Genomic DNA, 19,505 nt, shown 5'->3' on the forward strand with positions numbered 1-19,505 from the left:
CGGAACACACAGTGAACAGATCTGTGACCATTAACTTCTAGACATATTGGCTGTTGTCGGCGCAAGATAAGTCTTAAAAAAAAAAGAAAGTCTAAAATTAGCAACCATACCGTATACCCCGGTGAAATGTGGAGACGGTAAAACGGTGTCACAATTTGAATACCGCCCCACACCCTACCAAATACAGCATTTTAATTACATTAAATAAAATATTTTTTTCATTCTTCTCATTTCTAGTTCATTACTGTAAAACGGCCACGAGGGTGACAAATATTGGTATCAACACCGTCCGTCGCAAATACCGATACTCGCCCATCCCGAGTATTTAATATCTTTAATGAGAATGCAAAACTTGCTTGAAATATACCATAAATCAGGGGTCACCAACCTTTTTGAAACGGATAGCTCCTTCTTGGGAACTGATGAATGCAAAGGTCTTCCAGTTTGATACACACTTCTTAAATAACAAAACACCCATCATGCGTGTTCATCTCTCACAACCATTAGCAAATAGACAACTCCTTATTTGATCAATCTCTGCCAGCGTCCACAATGTTACAAGTACAACATTCCTAGAAAATGACAATGTCTCATCACTGTTGAGCTCGTGTATATATTTAGAACAGGCCTGCGGGCTACCAATTAGGTCCTTTGGGGCCCACGGGCACCACGTTGGTAAGCCCTGCTGTAAGTATTATACTGATAGTCTTGTTAACGTGTTTGTAATAATTATTTAAAAGGCTGAATTTTAATGAATGTCCTATAAAAAAAAAAAGTAGGATGAAGATGAGAGGGTTGTGTTGCAGACGTGATTAGTGTGTTCCCTTATTGCTGCAAATGATTATCAGACAGCAAAGCAATTCTGTGTGTGTGCGTGCGTGCGTGCGCGCGTGTGCGTGCGTGTGTGCGTGCGTGCGTGTACAGCAATCAGCGGGCGAGTAATTCAGGGAGCACATAGTAACACAGTATAACAAAGCACTGCCAGCGTTGTGATCAAGCATAGAAGCAACAAAACGCATAGCATAAATAAAACAATAAAACACACACGTCAAGCTCCACCAAAAGATGCCATGCTAATCTAAATCTTAAACAGGACAGCTTCCTCGTTCTCCCGACGAGCTATGAGCGCCGGTTTGAGCGCGCGCTGCTAATGGGAGGGTTGCTTCGCCGCTGAGAACTCGTTAGTGTCAAAGATGAAAAAGTAACTCCAATCTTCCGCCAAATGTCACTGGATGGTTTGCGCCAGGAACAGCTCCGACTGTTTCTGTGCGATTACGCAAAATATCACGCCGTTGCCTATCATGAGCTAGAAAAAAAAAAAGGTGCAAAGAACCTGTAATGTATGCAAATCTAAGTCTGTCAAGGGTGCAGCTGAGCTTGCATGCTTCCTGACAGCTTTCTTCACCCCGCAAACCCGTGTTGGTGCATTTCTCCATAATGCTGCCTGTGAAAAGACCAATACTTATTTTTTTCTACTTTAGGAAAATCAGCATGGCTCTTACAAAGTGATTGACAAGCTGGTTGTGAGTCTGCAATCTAATGCCAACTCAGATAATGCTACCGTTTCTTGTTTTTTGTATGCAGCAGCTTCTATCACATTCAAAGTAACACTGAAGCGGGTCTCACACAGACAATCCGGACAAAATTTGAGCAAACTTTGATTGTCGGATGACTGACAAATTATCGTAAACTATTTTCCTTGGGTGTGGGGTGTGTTAAGAATGATTTTTCCTTGGGAAGTGGGGTACACACATATGAAGAATCAAGCCAAATTTGAGCATTTTCCCTCCCTTGCTATCAAAGCCTCCAAAGGCCTGATTGCTGTTGGTTCAAACCCCAAAAACATCCTCAGAGCACAAGATGTAAAATCAATTATTTCATTCATTTACAATTCACTTTGTTGTGAACATCACAGGAAGATGCAATATCTTAAATAAATAAAACTCCCAGCTGAATAATTTCACATTGTGTATTCAAAACAAACACATGGTCAGGGTTGGGAAGGTTACTTTTAAAATGTAATCCATTACAGTTACAAGTTATCTGCTAATTTTTTTTTAGTTAGTAACGTAATCCAAGTACCATAATAATAAAGTAATGTAACTGGATTACTTTTGGATTACTCCAATATTGAGTTTGCACATGAAGACAAAATAAAAATAAACATCACCACATATATTATACACAATGTGCCCCTGTTATTTGTGGGTGAGAGGGACCCGGGCAGCCTACAAATAGCAAAAAATCCGTGTGTAATTAAAAAGCATGTGGGCGATTGATTGATTGATTGCTTGAAGGCCATATGCTGTTTTCGAACTGTCACTGAAAGCAACCACACCTCACAGTTTGATAGATGGATAGATGGATCCAATGAAAATGATGATGTGTGACATCAACTGCAAAATGAACTTTTATCGCAGTCACAAGTTTAGCCGTGTATATGTTGTGTATGATGTTTAAATAGTGAATTGGTGGGAGGAAGATGGTTTGGAAGGTGTAACTCACATTATGGTTGTCGGCTAGCGGGCTAGCTAGCAAGAAGCTACAGCGCGTAGCATGCCGCTGGACTCTCAGCTCAAACTTTCGCAAGTTCGTAAGTTCTATAATGGAATACAGTTAAAAAAAAAATTGCAATCTGATTACGTAACGGTGGTACATGTATTCCATTGCTCCCCAAGCTTGCACATGGTTTAGCCTTTGCTCCGCTAGCTTAATGCTAATGCTAACGTATGATGAGAAACGCATATCGCTGGCATTCGGACCTAATCCTCTTATGTCAGTTTTTTGTTTTGTTTTTAACTTTTCAAATCTACACTATTGGTCAGTCCACACGGTGTGGGTGTGATTAATTTTTTTTTTACAAATTATTAACCAATTCCAAGTGTTGAAAATGGCCTGCTCTCTTTGCTGATGCAACGTTAATGGTGGATCAAACGTTTTTGGGAGTCTCCTGAAAAGTGATGATTTTATAGGTACAAGGATTCCGCAAGACGGCAGCGATATGTAGCCTAACCCTTTACGCGACTGATAGTGGAATACAAACTGTGCAGTAATACATTTCGACATTCAACATAACACTACGGTCATGTATTATTTATGAGATGACAACAATTGTTTTTTAAGGAGAAAGCGGGTAAAATTAAATGGCACTGCCATTCATTTCGATGGGAAAAAATAATTTCAGATGTGTGTTTTGAGTTACTTGCACGGTCACCGTGAGTGTTTTCATTGTCTAATTGTGCATTTATTTTTCACTTCATTTGACCGGAGACACATCTGACCTTGTTTGTCAGTCAGATTTTGGCTTGCAACACCAAGCAAAAAATTCCACCAAGTGTCAACGTAAAACTCTGACTCATGAGTCAAGGTACCGCTTTAACTGCAATACTGTTTACTGTTGCTTCCCAATGTATTCGTGGCAACATTTTGCAGTTAATACTAATATATAAAGTTGCCAACAAAGTCCAACTTTCTTTTTTTGCTGATTTGCAAAGGTGATGCAGGCTTTCGCAGCAATGGGGCGCACACTCGGCCGCGTTTGGCAACGCGGCGTTGACTGGCATCCGCTGCGAGGCACGTCTTCAGCAGCCCGTTAAACAAAAAGTGAGTTCCCGCCGCGCACGTCGTGCTCTTGACATCTGCTGAGCATCTGTTTGACTGCTCCTCTGCCTTCCGGCGCCAAGACGGTCATCTCACGCACCAAGATTTTGAAACAGCGCAGAACAGCCCTGAGAAAGAGAGACAACAATTTATGCAGACAGTACACACCAAGTATGGGTGCTACAGTCAATTTATTTGGATTTTCAGTATGAAGTTTTCTCGTACCATTATTGTCAGGGTAAAAGTGTCAAACAAAAGTGTGGGGTTCAAACCAGGGTTGGAGATGGCATGGCAGGATTACAGTTTATAATTACGATTTAGTCAGGCTATGAAATTATGATTTTAAACCAGGGTTACCGTTTCAAGACAGGTTTATAAGGTTTCAAAGTTGGGTTTGGGGTTTCAAGACAGTTTCAAGTTAGGATTTTACACCCAAGTTAATTTTTCAAATTAAGCAAGGGTTTTATATTACAGTTTCAAATGAGGGTTTCATGCCTGGGGTTTGGGAATTTAAATAAGGTTCCCACTTCCCAAGCCTTTCATGTTTTAATATTAAAGTGGCAAACCAGTGTCAGGGTCGAAAAGTAGGATTTCAAACTCGAGTTAGGATTTCAAATTAAGTTTGGAATTTGGGGTTTTATGTTTCAAACCAGGTTTAGATTATAATTAAAAATGTCTAGCCTGGGTTGGGCTTTAGAGATAGTTTGATGGTTTCACATTATGCATTAAAGCCAGAATTAAATTTTTGGAAATGTGGGTTTCAAGACAGGGTTTGGGTTGCAAAATGAGTGTTTCACACCTGGGTTGTGGTTTCAAGCCAAAGTTAGGGTTTCAGATTTGGTTTCTGGGCCACTGATTATTTTTGTGTGTGTCTGAATTTTAAAGTACGGATTTCAAATTAGGGTTAGGATTTCAAATTAGTTTTGCTGCTTTAAACCTGGTTTAGGATTAGAAGACAGGTTTAGGGTGGTAGCCCATTCATGCATACATTATGATAACCTAAATCAAGATTCAATCACCACTTTTGAATAGCTGTCCACTCTAGTGACCAATGTCCCTGAAAGGGTTAAGTTTGGGTTTCACACCCAGGTTGGTGTTTCAAGACAGTGTATCAGTTTCAAATCAGGTTTAGCAGATTGCTCAACAGGTGTTGATTCATCACATAACAGGAGTAGAAGAAGTTACAACACAATGTATTCAAGAATTACATCAGACTGATTTATGGAGAGAGAAAACGAATGTTCAGCACATTTACGACCCACAGGGTACACCATTGTTTTTACAACCCTATTGTCATTTCAGACCATTTACCATGCTTGAGATTAATTATTTGAACACAACACTGAGCAAACTTGGACATTTGTATTTTTTCATTTTAGTTAGTTTTTATTTCGTTTTGAGTTTTGGTTTTTAAATTTAGTTAGTTTTTTTTAAGTTTTAGTTTGGTTTGAGATAGTTTCAGTATTCGTTTTAGTTTAAAAATAAAAAAGTGTATTACTTGTGCGCAATATTTAAAAAACACCATAGGGAACAACGTCATCTGAAGGTGCTTTTCTATTGGCTGCTGCGAGATGACGTCACTTTTGTCGGACACAATTTCAAATGTCCTTATTCCGGTTAAAATCAAAATAAATCTACTTAAAATCACATTTAAAATCATCCCCAAAGGCTGATGCATGAAATGTATTACCAAAGACTCAAACGGAGGACATTTTTGCTATAATTATCGTTAGCTTTAGTTAGTTTTGTAAACATAAAATGTAGTTTCAGTTTGTGTTAGTTTTTTAAAAAGCATTTTTGTTTTTATTTTATTTCGTTAACGAAATTGTTTTTTGAGTTTTCGTTTTAGTTTTTTCGTTAGTTTTAGTTAACTAAAATAACCTTGGTGGGGGGATCCTTAAAGTCTTTATTCAAGGGCACATCATTAGTTTTACAAGTGCAAAAAAAGAAAAAAGAAACGTGAGGGGAGATTCAAACTGAAAACAAATTAAAAGTACTTCAAAAAATATTCATGAGGGAAATAACCCAGGAAAGGAAACCTAACTACAAGGAGAGCATGAAAATGAGCTGCATCCAGTTGCTGCCGGTTTATTAAGACAACGACAAACATCTCCTGAACATGGTGACAAATCTTGAAACTGGCAAATACGGCAACTAGTTTTTGCTGAAGATTATTGAATGTCACTCTTCAATCACGCTTTCTAAGATACAGCAACAGCTATTGGTTATTTTTATAATGTCCATCATGCAAGTTCCTTTTATAGTGTAAGATCATGTTTGTATTGTGACATAATAAGTTTGTTAGTGATGAAAAAAACATTTAGTGTGTATTTAAATTGTGTATTTCTGTATCACAGATTTCACCATATTGCGGGGATGGTTTGTAAAGTAGCCCCTTTAACGGAGGGGGGTTACTTTTGTTTGCCAAGTTCAAGTGTGTCGTAAGAAGGGATGGGTACCAAGCTAAAGTAAAGCATTTAATAAATGTTTGCGTATCACATTTAGAATATTTGTTCATCTCAAAATATTGGCATCATTTTTTCCCATTTTAAATCATGCAAGTAATTAGCTCTTAAAAGCCTTTTTTTATTAAGCGATTAATCACAATTCTAAGATGTGAATAATCTGATTAAAAAATGTAATCGTTTGACAGCTCTAATATATATATTACACATGGATAACAAAGCAGAATTTCCCTCTCTTTAATTAATTTTGACTGTAAATATTTGGTTTCAAATTAGAGTTCATTGAAAACTTTATTCGATTTTTACAACTTTTGAGAGGATTATTTCATTTCTACTGTCTGTAACGTGAAGTAGTCTATCAATTCAATTGTATGGTTTGAAAATCAAACATCAATAAATCAATTGATATTGACTGCATGGTAAATGTTATTTATTTGACCAAATAGAATTTAATTTAGGTTACATTTTATTCCTTGACACCAACCAACAGCTGCAATCAGAATAATCCTGATTTTAAGGATCAAAGTTATCAAAATTGCACTCAAATTTTGAAGGACACAAATGGAAAGTTAAATCCAGACCATAAAATTGGAATATGTAATCTAATCCGATTTCAGAATTCGTTTTTGGTTTTGAACGACTCATTTTTAAGAATTGATCCAATCCACGATTCAAAATCCGTTTGGATTTCCTTTGAACAACTGTTTGTTTGTTCCATGTTTTCTGAATAAATATTGACAACAAGTCTCAAGCTCGCTTCCATTTTTATGTCCTTTTTTTTTTTTTGTCACTCAAAATTATATACCAAATTTCGTATTTACAGCCCTATCTCAAGGTACAACTGAACTGAATGGATGCAAGCAACCATATGGCACTTGGTTGGAGGCCGTAGGAAACTCCACAGTGAAGCTCGCGGTGTTCCTTTCACTTTTTAAGATCCATCCTTTTACAAGTAAACAATCTCGTGATCAGTCCACCTAAAAGAGATCAAGTGCTGCATGTATTATCGAGCCACGTAATGGCGTTACTGTGGAAACGTGCTCAGCGAGGAGCCAGCAACTACGTATATGATTAGTATGTACCTCAAGGCCTCTTCGCACTGGAGCCGTCCCGCTGCGAGTGGAGGCAAACACACGCACACACTGCGCGGGGGGTTCTTCACTTGCAGTAGGAATAGAAGAATACAAACACAATTACTTTTTCACACGCAGACTCAAAAGTGCAAGACAAAAGTCCCTGTTGTTCTTTCTGAGCTCTTGACCTTCACTAAATGTGTGTTGAAATGAGTCATCGGCCTCCCCACCACTGTCTTGGTTTGTGTGCTTTTTTTTTTGGGGGGGGGGGGGGGTTGCGCTCAAGTCAACAATAGAATCACCTTGAAAAATTGTGCTTTGAACTGATGCCTGCCACACACTGAGTCATGCGGTCGAAGGTGAGTGAACTGGATAATCGCGACAAAAATGTCGCCGACTCCCCACCACTTGCTGCAACAGAAAAGCTGAGCCCCACAAAACAATGCTTTGAGCCGCCACAAACACTGGACTCTGTTATGTTTTTTTTTTTTTTTTGGGGACCTCAAACAACAAGAAGCAGATTGCCCTGGGAGTTGTTGCTATCTATCTCAATGATGCAAAGATGAGAAATACATAAGAAATAAAAGGAGGGAGTGTGGATAATGGCTGGGACTGTTGGTTCTATTCGCTGAGTGCACTCGTGCATTTCCATAACAGAGACTCTCTTCGCTTTGCTTTTTTTTTTAATCCATAGGTACAATATGAATTTCTAAAATTAGTGAAGTATTACTGTAAAAAATAAAAATGTAATACAAATATTGCGGCGTCACAGTATTAAAATTACAGCTCAAACATGACATTTTTTGTAAATTAAAAACGGTGTGTTTTTCATTTGTTTTCACACAATCTATTCATTTCAAAGTATAAAATTATTTTTGTACAGAAGAAACGTGAACCATGAATTAAATCTTAAATCTTAAATCACAATGTCACCTCACTTCTTAAATATTGTAACAACAGACCTGTGGGCTACTCATGTTGTCCTTGGTGCTAACTAGTACCAGCTTGGCACCATTTTTTTTTTTTTTAGACAATTCACATTAATCAACGGAGTAAAACGACATGCATGTTTGCACAGTCGCTTTTGTCTTGCTCCTTCCCTCCACCCTCCCCTCTTTACTCGCTGAGAAGAAAAAAAGAAAAATTTACTTGAAAGAGGCGGCATGTTGACCCAAACTGGGCCAGTAGCCAATCATATTATGCCCTGCTTAGAAGTTCCATCAAAAAAAGAATAGAAAAGCTCATTACCTGCGACAGGAAGTCTTTGGTTTTTGAAACCTTGACTTTTTAAAACAATGGTGAACCGTCAAAACGGTAATCACCACGTGCCTCACATATAAAAAATAACCTTACGCCTTGGCGGAGGTCAGCACATGTATTTTAGTTGGTAAACTCATGCAATACTGTATGACCTGGGATTACGTGATTGGCCTTTACATCTGTGACTTTGCATTGCCGTTCATCTGCAATTCCAAATTTTTAGCAGCAAATCTCGTGAAGTAGTCGGCAAACTCCATGTTCGGCCATGTCGCTCGATGTGCAGCATCACATTTGACCCAAGAAGCTCTGACATTGTTAAAACTGACCAGTAATGACCAATCACGGCTCAGTTTCAGAAAACAGCTGAGCTGTGATTAGTCGTACCTGAGCCCTTGGTAATTGTGACGTCATTTTGGGTCGACAGCAAGTGGCAAAATGGCCACCGCCTGAGATGGATAAAAATCAGCAGATTTTGCTGATTAACTTACATTCCACAAACGCAATATTAATCAGAATGCCGTGTTTAGACTACTGGGACTGCATAGAAAATAATATTTGTAAAAACATTTTGGGTGTTGACTCACCTGTTTTGGTTTGGTCAGAAAACTAAGCTATGATTGGTCAATACCTGTGCTCGGAGCACGGGTGATGTCATCTTCAATCGGCAGCTAGAGGCTGATAGATTTAATTACGATTAAAAATTGTCGCCTGACGCCCCAAATTTTTAATAATCTTTTCTATGTATTACAAATGAAAAATATATAAATAAATAAAAAAGAAAATTATTAAAAATGAGGGGCATCAGGCAATTAAAATTTGTAATCGTAATTAATCGCATGACTTCACTAGTTAACTCACGATTAATCACAAATGTTATACCTGTTCTAAATGTACAAAACAAAAATCTAGGTTTTCATACTCTTGTTAACAAAAATGGAAAAATATGTTAAACTAATAGAAATAGTTCAAATGAATTTTTGACGTCTATAGCCGTCAATGGCAGTGAATGAGTTAATTGTTCATGAAAAATAATGACGTTAAATATGATCTACTTACTATTGAAAATGGCTCAAATAAGTCAAGAATCTCTTGAAAAAGTTTGACAGCACACTTGTGGTGTGGTGTGCCTGTTTAACTTTTGAGGCAACCAAATTTGACACTTTTCAAAAAGAGCTCAGTATTGTTCATTCGGTAATGTCATCATCATTGCTCTTTTTTTTTTCTTTTTTTTTTGTATGTGGGTGAGTACGTGTATGTACGTGCGAGTGTGTGTGTATTCGTTATCTCACCAAAAACCTTTTAGAAAAAATCCCATACCGTTCACCTAAACCGAACACCGCCGTCAGGAGACCCGAGGGGACCAAAGAAAACAAAGGAAAGTGAAATCCAGCACCGACCAGACACCACCCACCGGGCCACCAACCAGAATTCTTCACCAACCCCAGAAACATCTAAATTCCAACAAATCCAAAAAATCAGGGAGACCTCAAGAGACCAAATTTTACACTTTTGAGTGGTGAACAATTATACGTGAATGACAAGTTACACATATTGGTTCCAAAAACGTTTCATTATGAGTTCAACCCCTGAGGCAGATGAGCACATTGATAGCAATGCTACATTTGAAAACGTGAGGATGAAACAAAAAGTAATGTACGAAGAAGCGTGTCATGTTTTTAATCAAGCCTTTGAAAGATTCCATTTGATTTGTTTTCCATTTAAAGGCGTTCTGTTCCCGAGTGAAACTCTTCCACCGGGCATTTTCTATGTGAAAAAAGAAAAGGGGTGGGGGGGACATGACCAGGGAGACTGGAAGATTTCAAACTTGATCAGCAACCCTTTTCGCTCCTTTGAACTGATGTGAATTTGGATGCATGAGATATGAATAATTGCAACCTCACAGGCAAGAAACAACACTTGATAAACTCTTTGTTGTTCTTGTGCTCTCACATCAATAGTTACAATGTAAAGTCAGATGCATATGTTACAGCCATATTTATGTTTTATTGTATTTTTCATATCGTATTTTGATGTTATCTTTAATTTTTGTATTTTTTGTAATGCTATTAGAATTAATGTGTTTTTTGTTTTGTTTTTTGTCGATTGCATTCTTTGTTGATTCGGACTGGAGTTAAATACAAAATAAAATAAATTAAAATATATAATGTTTTTTTTGGGGGGGTTGGTTAAAATAACATTACAAACATGTTTTATATTTTAATGTAAAAGGAAATAACGAAATTCACAACATGAGCTACTGCCGCTTCTGTCTACTTTCCTGCATGAAGAACGTAACAAATGAAACCTTTTACAATTTAATCAAGGGAGAAAAATAGCTTCGGTGGGAGAATTGCAGCAGGATATTTTAAAAGCTTTCCTCTCGTTGTGGCTTTGAAATAACGACGGCGGTAACTGTGATGACGTTCAATGTATTCTATTGTCTGCAGCTGCTGAAAATAAGACATAACTTATAACTTCTGTAATGTTGTTTTGCCGATACGCTGATAAATGTTCAGTTGGGGTTGTAAAATATTGATTTTTTTCCCCCCTCTTTTTTTTTTTTTTTTAACTCCTCCACTCCGATTAGATTTGTCGTGTTTGACATCTTAAAACGAGCCTGCAGTGCTTGCTGGGAAGATGCTTGCCACAGTAAATGTCCGCCTTAGCTGGCACTGAGTTATGGCCTTGAGATCAGGAGGTAAATTTAGCTTATTTCCCAAAAGCGAAAGGCCAGAGATTCTACTAATGGGAAACACAAATCCCCCCCCCCCCCCCCCAAACAACAACAACCCTTTGTTCCTCTTCTCCACTAAAATGTGCATTCATACATGCAAACAGCAATGTGCCTGGGTTATATATAAAATAATGATATGTGGTGTTAGTTTGTTATCGGGTCAAGTTAAGCAGTCGTCTGCATAGTCATTTTGCTTCAACAGGTGAATCCCAGTCATTCGTCTCCCTAAATACATACAGGCGAGATTTTAATTTTTAATAATCTTTTCTTCTTTTTGTTTAATTAGGGGCATCAGGCGATTAAAATGTTTTAATTGTAATTAATCATATCTGTAATGATATCTGTTCTAAATGTACAATACATTTTTTCTAGGTTTTCATACTCTTAACAAATGTGGAAAAAAGATGAAACTAATAGAAATAGTTCAAATGAATTTTTGACGTCTCTAGCCGTCAATGGCAGTGAATGAGTTAATTTGCTCAACTTTTGATCTGTATTGTTTTGCATAATTTCCTTGCGTCACTTTGATTGACATTTAGCAACATTTAGTAACTGAAGTGCCGCGAGTCTTAGGATACATAATGTGGGTTCAACTGCGGGTCAACTTGTCAAGTTGTTAAACCAAACGTGAAAGTTTAATGCATCTCTGCTTTTATGATGTGAGATATTCCACTGTAATGACAAACATAATGTTTCACTTAAGCCGCCATTCAATAAATTATGAGCCAAGCAACAAGATATAAACTCCTATAAAACAAAGTAGCACATTGACGGTCGCCAGCCGACGTGCGTGATCAATGTTCGGTCGAGCGTTCTCGCAATTCATTAAGCGCGCATGCTGCACAGCTCCTTCACATGCCATCTTTACTGCCCCCCCCCCCCCCCCCCCCCGACGCCCTTTGTAATCGATCCACGTGCCAGCACACGTCAGGGCCCGCGGGCACAAACCTGCACACGTCAATATCACGTCAAAATTGATGTGCGAGAGACGATGATGCATAGGGAGCTTAAAAAGGAGACACATGGCAGGCCTCCGCCAAGGCAAAGACTGAGTTTTGTCAATTTAGAAACACAATATGGCACTTTTCCTTTTATCTCGCAACAAAAACACTTTACATAGCAAATGTAAATTCCATTCATGAAATGCTGTGAAAATAATACAGCATCATGGAAATGTGTCAATTGCATCCTCAATATAGGCTACTCGGAACGACCGACAGATACTTTTAAGCACAGGGCAGGCTTACATGTTAAACCAACCACGGGTCTCAAACTCAGAAGTCGAGGACCGCAGACCTGCGTGTTTCAAAAGGCACATACCTGCCCTGTATGCACATGCGCACTCAACGAGGTGCCAATGAAGTGGCGAGAGCACATTTCAAAATAAGAGTACAACGTTAGCTGCCTTAATCTTGCTGGTTTAACTTCATTTGGTTAGTGACTCTTGTGAAGTGTAAAACGTCTTATCCCTTGTAATGTACATTTGCTTAATGGTCTTCTTTTTCTTTTTTTTACCATTTTATGTTCACATAGCTACTTGCTCAAATAAACAATGACCGTGCTCTCGTAAGAGCATACAATTGTAAATGAATGTCGTTGGAGGGAATGCTCATCTATTTCACATTGATACACAAACTGTAAAATTGTGTATGTTAAAATGTGAACTAAAGTGGGCCGATCTGAGCCCTGAAACTCCAGGGCTGAAAAGGAGACCCAGTCCGGCCCTGTACCTGAGTGTTAGCTAGTGACCTAACGCTCGACCCATAATGCTTGCTTCCGGCATGTGCAGTAGTGTTGATTTCGTTGACAAAAAGTAAACAAAAATATTTTCGTGAACACATATTTTTCACCGGATGAAAACTAGACTAGACTAGACTAAAACCCTCATTAATAAACAATAACTGGGATTATATCAGTATGCATTGTTGTCGACTAATGACGAAACTGAAATTCATGGACGAGATGAAAATTGTATGATTTTGTAAAATCCCGTCTCTGCTAATCTGTCACCGCTCCCTTTCAAATCTGCAGCTAGCGAGTGCAACATGCATAAACACATGGGACGGACAGGAGGTGGATTCACAGTGAAAAGTAAAAAAAAAAGAAGAGTAAATTATACTAACGCTAACTAATGCTGGCTAACATATTAGCTTGTAGCATGGAGCTACAGTAGCCACTTGATATACTGTAATTGTGTGTCAAGTTGTTTTTCATCAAAAAGATGTGAACATTTTTGATGTGAAATAGTTTTAGATCTGAAAATGTTCAACAAAAATGACAAAAAAATTTACAGGGGTAAAATTATTGTCCGAGCTAAAACTAGACTAAAACATTGACAGTTTTGTTGACTAAAACTGGATAAACAAAATGTGTTTGTTTTTTATAATATAGACTAAAATGCTAGATTCATTGTTTTTTTTGTTTTTTGTTTTTTAAGAGCTCAGTATTGTTCATTCGGAAATGTCATCATCATTGCTCTTTTATTTTTTTTATTTTTTGTGTGTGTGTGTGTGGGTGAGGATGTGTATGTGCGTGCGTGCGTGCGTGTATTTGTTAGCTCACCAGAAAACCTATTAGAAAAAATCTCATACCGTTCACCTAAACCGAACACCAGGAGACCCGAGGGGACCAAAGAAAACCAAGGAAGGTGAAATCATAGTTGACTAAAAGTTGACTAAATAAAAATGGGATGAGGTTGACTAACTATGATTACAAAAATTAACAAGCGTGATTGAAACTGGACTAAAACTGAGTGTCATGTCTGGGAAGATCTGGTTTTGGTTGAGGGTTCCGATTGGTCCTGAGTGGGTTCCAGCCCTTCCGGGTTGACCAATCCGGGCCCTCAGCCACTTATGCCTGGCCCCAGGTGTGGCTAGTTACCCAATTAGTGTGAGTGTATTTAATTCCCGGGTGGTGATCAGTCGTCGTGGGATCATTGCCGCTTGTCACGGTCACCCCCGGAGTGCTTTCTGTCATTTTGATTTTGTATCTTTTCAGTTTGTTGTTTAGTTAGCATTAACCAGTACCCTGGTTAGTGTTTTCTGTAAAATAAAGCACGCCAGTTTTGCACTCCTGCTGTGGTTCTCCTGCCTCCCTGCATTTTGGGTCCTCCACTTCACACGCCGACAGACACCACGCCGCTCCGTGACCACACCGTGACACTGAGACTACATTTTAAAATGTCTGATCAAATTAACACTAATGTGCAGGAATGTATTTCATTATTTTTTAATAAATATATATTTTTTTAAAGATTGAATTAAAAAAAACAATATACACACATATGAGTAATAATTCATCACGTTTCAAGACCACAAATAAACATAACATACTTTGTAATAAATAATAAATTTCCCAAGTAATGTCTCAACAGACATTAGTAATCAATAGTGAGCTGTCTTGTCGATTGATTTAACTCTCTTGCACTACTTACAAATTATGTAAACTACAAGAATGTTACAGTATCAACTGAAAGCAAACTGCCTGTTTAGGTCAGGAACCCCCGTGGGTTCGAGAGCCCTAACTTGGCTCAAATGAGTTTTGAGCACGTTTTGTCATAAATAAAAAAAAGGCATATCGGACCAGATGTCAATAAAACAAATATACCAGACCAATTACACTTAATTACCTTTGGGCTAATTCAAAACTCAGAGCCATCACATAACTCTGACACGTCTACATAAAGTTGTTTTGTTTGGAACAAAAAGCCTAGTCCCCATTTTTTTTTAATATTATGAGAATAAAGTTGTATTTTAATTTCACGTATCAAAATATGACGTCATACTCATGGTAGCTACATTATCTGATGCAAGGATTATGTAATCCTTTGAAAAATGTCCCTTCCTGGAACCAAAATGGTTAAGAACCCTTTGTTTAATATTACAGTAGTTTTTAATTCTATAGGTTTTCTTGGGCACTTGTTGCTAGGCGGATTTTGTTCAGCACAATCTAACGAAGTTAACACACATACAGTACAAGGTTATCACTAAAAAGACACTTTTAAAATCTGAGAGAAGTTTGACTAATACACAGTTGAATCTGTTCTGTATTAAATATGAAACCCATTGGTAGCTAATTATTTATGGATGTTACAATTTAAGGACGTTGCATCATAAACTGGATTCATGGAGTACAGTATTAAAATCCTTTTTTTTTTTTGTTGCTTGTTGCTAGGCAGATGTCGTCGAGCTCAATTAGCACATAAAAATAAACTAGAGTGTAACACATTACACCAAGTTTAATCACTGCTCTGTAAGTCTGTATTAAATGTAAAGCCCCAAGGCTAACCACAACTGGGCTTTAAAATATGGAGCACTAAAAACTGGCGTGGCTAACCGTACGATAACGTTCAACAATGTTAAAGCGCTGCACACACTCAATCATTTTTTATTTCGTTGGCATTCCAGCAACATTGGCTGACTTACAGCTACAACTTCGCGGAAGCTGCCAGGGGGACTCTGAGGGTGCTCTTGGGGGAGTTGGGGAGGGAGGGAGGGGTCTGCTTGAGTCAGCACGGATGGACGCTTTTGCTGACTGCGCCTCGGCGAGGCCCACGCCGCAGGAATATCATTACAGTACAGGATGTCCACGCTCAGGACGAGCTGCACTACCGCAATAGCAATGAGGGCCACGGAAGAGGAGGGAAAGGGGGCGAGGTTACTGTAATTAGCTTCCTTGCAGCGCTTTTAGTGCATAGATGCTTGTTCAAAGCATACAAATGGTTTAAAATATTTAGATTTGTAATGCAAACGACCAATCGCGGCTCACCTGTTTTCTGAAGCTGAGCCGTGATTGGTCGTTACTTGAGCCCTGAGCAACTGTCATTTTCATTCAACAGCAAGTGGCCAAATGGTCGCCCCCTGAGATGGATAAACAGAGGTGGATTTTGCTGCTTAGTCATATTACACAAATGGAATATTAATCAGAATGCCGTGTCTGTCTGTCTATCTGAGCTGAGAGTCCAGCGGCATGCTACGCGCTGTAGCTTCTTGCTAGCTAGCCTGCTAGCCTACAACCATAATGTGAGTTACACCTTCCAAACACATCATCTTCCCACCAATTCACTATTTAAACATCATACACAACATATACACGGCTAAACTTGTGACTGGGATAAAAGTTCATTTTGCAGTTGATGTCACACATTGTCATCCTCACTATCTATCTATCTATCTATCTATCTAGCTAGCTAACTAGCTATCTAGCTATGCATTTAACTTAATAGTTTGTTATTACCAACCACAGGCGTCCAGGCCAAGTTAGTCCAAGGCTGTCGGGCCTAAATCGGCTTCTTATCTTTCACATCATAATGTTTCCAATCCGCCGCAATTATTCTTCATGGAGGCGTGAAATTGATCCCAAACATTTACTTTCTTCGCCTCCTCCTTCTCCTCACCACCACATGGTTTGATCTCCGCTCCCCCGAGACCACCTTCGATAAAATTTAATTACACGGAGGGGCTTTAAGGGCTTAAATCTTTCAATAAAGTGGGTTGAAACGAGCACACTGAGGTCATTAAATCAATGAGAGTTTTGATCACAATGATTGGCAAACGGGGAGTTTAATTGACAATGATGATGATAATTGCTTATATGTGTTGACATTTGTCGTCAGTTAGCTCCTCTTTAAAGACAAATAAGTAACACAAGGGTGGTTGAAGTGGATCGGCTGGCTGTGTCATCAGCGCCACCCTGTGGATGTGCCTCAGTGGTCTTGATTTTGTTACATGGTGGGAAGAATATTTCAGGATTTTACCGAGTTGTGGGGCCCACCCGTCCTTGTGGGGCCATTTTGCTGGGCCCCGCAAGTTCAGACCTCTTTTTGAGGGTCAAGAGTTTAGGTTTGAATTGGGTTATGGTTGAGGTTAGGGTAAGGAATGTGGATAGGCAATCATTTTTGATGGTTGGGGTTAGGGGGAGGGGCTAGGAAATGCATTATGTCAATGAGATGCTCCCACAAATGTAGTGAAACAAACTTGTGTGTGTGTGTGTGTGCGCAAGCTCCTTTTCATCAGCCTGGTGAAAATGTGTGCATTCAGAGGGTCCCCAATACAAGCCTTCTCAAAACCTCACTCAGTTGTCGTACCCTTGACATAAGTTTCATCAATCAACATGAAACTAAGTGCATGATGAAAAAGTCTCAAGTACTATGCTGCAAACTAAAAAGTTTTCCATATTGGTTTGAAACAGATGTTTTGGGCCAATTCCAGGATTTGTGTTTTGACAAACTTCTACCAGGGAATGAATCCAAATGAGCCCCAATCGGAAGTGCGTATTCTTGACAGTTGACAGATGCTAAAATGAAAGCAAAAAAATGTCTACGCCATCTATTATGTGCGTCAGTTTTTCAGCATTTCAAATATTCTCAAAAAATTGTCCAACAAGCTTTGCCGATGGGTTACTCATTGTCAAATTTTGACTTAAGTTGAACAAAAATATTTATGTCTGTAGCATGAACAGCAACGAGTTGATTGTGACTTCTGCCATCTAGTGGAAGAGCATTTAATTGTTCTGCCTGTCACGATACGTCTGTTAGATTAGGCCTCTTAATGCTTTGATAGGTGACTTGAGCTTGGCCCTTGTGACCTGTCCTACCTTGGCGTCTTCCTAGCTATCGGCACTCTGGTGCACTTATCCAATTGAAACCAGTTACGACCATCAGGTCACACCTTTTCATATGGGCTAGGCTGAACCGTCCCCCGTGTGGGTGAGCGGCTAAGAGAGAGACCATTCTGAATAGATTAGACCTTCTTCCGCATTCAGCAGAAAAGGTTCCACAGCTGTGTACTCGATTAAAGAAGATTCGATATTTTTTGTAAACTTGTATTGCGGCACAGTGTTTGATCATCACTGTACGAGACAGATGTTCATCGCTAAATTGGGAGGGATTTGAGCACTGTACTGTTTTTGTCATTGTGTGTTGGTGGAGCATGGCGGCAAAATTTGATTCACACCATAAAAAAAATAAAAATAAAATGACTCAACCACTTTTACAGTTTGACATGAAATTGAGTGGCCATGTCTTCCAAAACAGGAAGGACAGGAAGTCAGCCATTTTAAACTTCTACTTTTATGAATGCCTGCAAGGGAATTCACCCAAATTGGAAACAGATTTACAAAGTTTGATCATTACGACCTGTCATGTTTAGGGTTGTTGTTTTTTGGTTTGGGTTTTTTGTGTTCTTGTTTGCTTTTGGTTCCATTGTGGTTGGTTTTGTTTTGTTTTCTTTGTCTCCTTTTGTCGTCAAGTGTGATCTTGTCCACCTGTCCTTGTCTACTCTCCCTCGTGTCAGCCAATCAGTGTCGCCAGCCATGTGTGTCTTGTCCAAGTGTCGCTTGTTGTGTAATTAGTTAGTGTGTGTATTCAGGCCCCGTCCACACGAAAGCCAGTTTCAATGTATCCTCACAAGTTTCTTACCGTTTAGGCCGTTCGTCCACACAATGGTGCGTTTTCGGAGTTTGAAACCGATCACTTTTGAAGCCGGGCTCCAGAGTGGAAAGATTTCGAAACGCACCCCGTACGTGTCCGTCTGGACACCATATGCAGGATACTCCTCCAGCGATGACGTAATGGTCGCAGCTCGATGACGACGCATTGTTTGATGACGTAGGCGGCAATTCTCGCGTGACTGCGCGCGAACCGTCAGTCTGTCAACAACAATGGCGGATAGCCGTGTCGTAGCCGTTTTGCACAGCCTCCTTAGCTTGCTTATGCAGCAAAATATTTTGATTCTTTATTCCCACGTTCAACAAGCGGTGTTGTACTTAAATCACCCGCCATTGTCACTTCTCCTGTGTTCGTCTTTTTCATGTTGTTTCGATACAAACAGTAGATTGCAATAAAGTTAGGGAAAAAAAGTGTTGCTGATTCTTCTTCTGCGCTTTCCGTTAACTCCATCTGGCTGCGCTACAGCGCCACTCCAGACTTGGCATATACATTACAGCCGTTAAACGTCCTCAGCGTCTTCTTTTGGACACACGCAAGTCTTGAAATGCTTCTGTGTGTACGAGATTTGTTTGAGGAACGAAGTCTGCTTTGATTCCGTCTGGACGGGGGCTTTGTCCCCTGTTTTTGGTTCAGTTCTAGTTGGGCCATTGTTTGTTTGTGAGTTGCTGTCATGCCTTCTGATCCTCCACGTTTTCCCATGTCTGTTTTTGTTTTTTAACTTTGTTGCTTTTGTTTCTTTGTATTTTCCTTGTTTTGCCTCACACATTTTTGGACTCCACCTCTGCCCTCTCGCCTCTGCTTCCCTGCATTTGGGTCCTCAACCACCACATTCCGGACAGAACCTGACACAACCTGACCCAATTGACACAGGATTGTGTGGAGCTGTTGATCATAAGAGGAAGCAAAAAAAAAAGTCTAAAGAACCT

At 39.2% G+C, this 19,505-nt stretch overlaps 1 long non-coding RNA gene across 3 annotated transcripts in view; it reads left to right on the forward strand.

Moving 5' to 3' along the window:
- The window catches only part of LOC147180901 (uncharacterized), a 59,945-nt gene extending 53,772 nt beyond the window's left edge, over nucleotides 1–6,173 (forward strand). Inside the window, exons 5-6 of one of the 3 annotated variants that reach the window (XR_015095951.1) lie at nucleotides 3,495–4,220; nucleotides 4,522–6,173. This is a non-coding gene — a long non-coding RNA (uncharacterized LOC147180901). Of the gene's footprint in view, nucleotides 1–3,494 lie in introns of all 3 variants that reach the window. The other 2 variants (XR_015095953.1, XR_015095950.1) reach the window with 2 other exon arrangements.
- The last annotated feature ends 13,332 nt before the right edge of the window (nucleotides 6,174–19,505 follow it).

Source organism: Leptonotus elevatus, chromosome 1 (genome assembly GCF_054856555.1).
Source record: "Leptonotus elevatus isolate MCC_2025b chromosome 1, RoL_Lele_1.0, whole genome shotgun sequence".
NCBI lineage: Eukaryota > Metazoa > Chordata > Actinopteri > Syngnathiformes > Syngnathidae > Leptonotus > Leptonotus elevatus.